The following is a 2,500-nucleotide window of genomic DNA, read 5'->3' as shown; positions in this document are numbered from 1 at the left end:
CCACTAGTGTCATATATTTATCAAGACCAAGCTGCTAAAAGCTTTAACATTTTACCTGGATGTGTAAGGAACTGTCTTGATTTTAACCAGTTTTCTAAGATGACTTTTAAGTTTTTAATGAAAAAGGTCAAAGATAATTTTTTAGCTTAACGTTTCTATTATGCACTGTAAATAGATATATTTATTTTTATTATTGTATTTTTATTACTTTTTTACTTTTTTTTACCTTTATTTTTATTTTAGATGATATATTTTAGCAGATGAAGAGCCACCTTGTGGAAATGCTGAATAAAGCCATTATTATTATTATTATTATTATTATTATTATTATTATTATTATTATTATTATTATTATTATAAAACTTAATCCTATAATAGTATTTTCGTTGCCCATGCTAATATTCTCTTCTTCCTACCGCTTGTAGCTGGTATATTTTCCTGGCTGCCAGCTTGCCTAAAGCTAAGGTGCCAGGTCTTCTCTGGGATTAATTAAGACGTTAGTGAGAGTCAGCTGCCTGAAAGAAGCGTGGGCTAAGTATTTGCGGAGCTCCGCGCGCGAAGACGCGCGCGCGGGGAACCATAGTTAAGAAATCAAGGTAATTCCTTAGTATTGCATTGCGCATCCCTACTGCGCACGATTTTCGCGTTATTAGCGCGCGCACATGAGCACGTGCGCATGCAAAACGAAGAGATTTCGCTCAAACTAAACCCGATAGCGAAATAAATGCTCCTTTTCTCTCAAACGAGCACGGTGACCTCCGATTTTTTTTTTCACGTATTTGCTAAGAACAGTCTAATAAAGGAACATGTTTGAAGAAGAAAAAAAGTTTGATAGTAGAACATGAATTTTTTTTGGAAAACAGTTCCGTACTGGGTGTATTTTACCCAAGGCGAGGACTTCAAGCTAACCACGGAACTCTCCCAAAAAGTGCACTATTCCCACAACGAGGGAATCAGAGTCGGCGTAAATGAAGCATTACTGCTTATGTAAATAAAAGAAGCTTAATTTTCAAAATAAAATTTTGTGTCTTTGAAGTAACCAAGACTTAATTCTGTATGAAGGTGATTTGAATTTTTAACGCGAAAAATGTAAAAATACCCCATTTTAAGAGCCTGCTGACGCGTAAGCAAGCACGGTGACCCCATTTTTTTATTGCATTTTTTTTAATGTTCATATCATGAATGTTAATTATGCCAAGTTTCCAAAAAAGTTTGATAGTAGAACAATTTCAAGGGAATTAAATTAAGTTTATTTAGCAACAGAACGGGAACGTCAGTGGCGACGTCGCGCGCAGCAAAACTACCAATAAGAATTTACAATAGAGAAGAAAAGAGTGGAGTCTACTCTATTCTGAATTTTCATTGGTATTTTTTTTCTGAGCGCGCCGTCACCACTGACGTTCCCGTTCTGTTGCTAAATAAGCCTCATACGTAACCCATCGATGCGAGAAATTTTGGTATTATAGCCATGACGTCATCAACCGTGTATGCCATGTATGCCAATGTGACCATGCTAGTTTGCAGCATACATCTTTGATATTGGATATCCATGTGTCCATCTATGTTTTGATCAATAGGCCTTATTCGCGATAGATTGTTGGTTTTCAAATTGTCATGCAAATTAGCCATGTGTTATGCTGGGGGGCAAACATTGGAAAAAAAGTAAATTGCGGAAAATCGGCTCGTCGAAATATTGAAATAACATTGCTAAAAGTCCCTTTTAGTATTTAGAATTAAGTACCTTTTATCACAATTCTATATCTTTTGATTGCCTTTGACAGTTTGACTTTCTACTTCGTTAGCTGCTCATTTTTCACTTAAAAATCATCGAAGTAACTTGTGTAGTCATTCTATTTTACTGCTTAGGTGATAAACTTTCAATGAACGTGAAAAAAATCATCTGTGTGGCTAAGATGTTCGTTATAACTTCTCGTACTTGTGTTGTTTGCCCCCTCAGAAGTGTGTAGCTAATTTGCACGATAATAGCAAAGCCAACATGGCGGCCAACGTGACTTAGGTCTATTGACACCTCGGTATCCGCTGACCAGTATCACGTGACCATATCGCGGGCTCAAGCTTAGAGCTAACCGAGGTCAGTTGTTTTTTTTGGCATGTACTAAAACCCGAAACACCGAAACGAAACCATCGGAACGAAACCACCGAAACCACCGGAACCGCCGAAACCATCGAAACACCGGAACGAAACCACCGGAACCATCGAAACACCGAAACGAAACTTGCGAAACAACCGAAACAGCTATCGAAACAGCCATAATGACCATGCAGATCGCGAGATTTTCTGAAATTCTTTCACTCGTGATGTAGTTTCACTTTAAGTAAAATTAGTCGTTTTGTTCAAAGTTGTTCCCTTCTGCACAAGCACAAAATAAACTTGGTAACTTCAGTCTCCACCATTAACTATCTCTTCGAAACGCAAGTACATTTCAATAATACGATAATTTACAAATGCGTTAACATTCTTTTATCATAACTTTGTCGT

This window comes from Montipora foliosa, chromosome 3 (assembly GCF_036669935.1).
Source record: "Montipora foliosa isolate CH-2021 chromosome 3, ASM3666993v2, whole genome shotgun sequence".
In the NCBI taxonomy this organism is placed as follows: domain Eukaryota; kingdom Metazoa; phylum Cnidaria; class Anthozoa; order Scleractinia; family Acroporidae; genus Montipora; species Montipora foliosa.
This window is presented reverse-complemented; position numbering follows the sequence as displayed.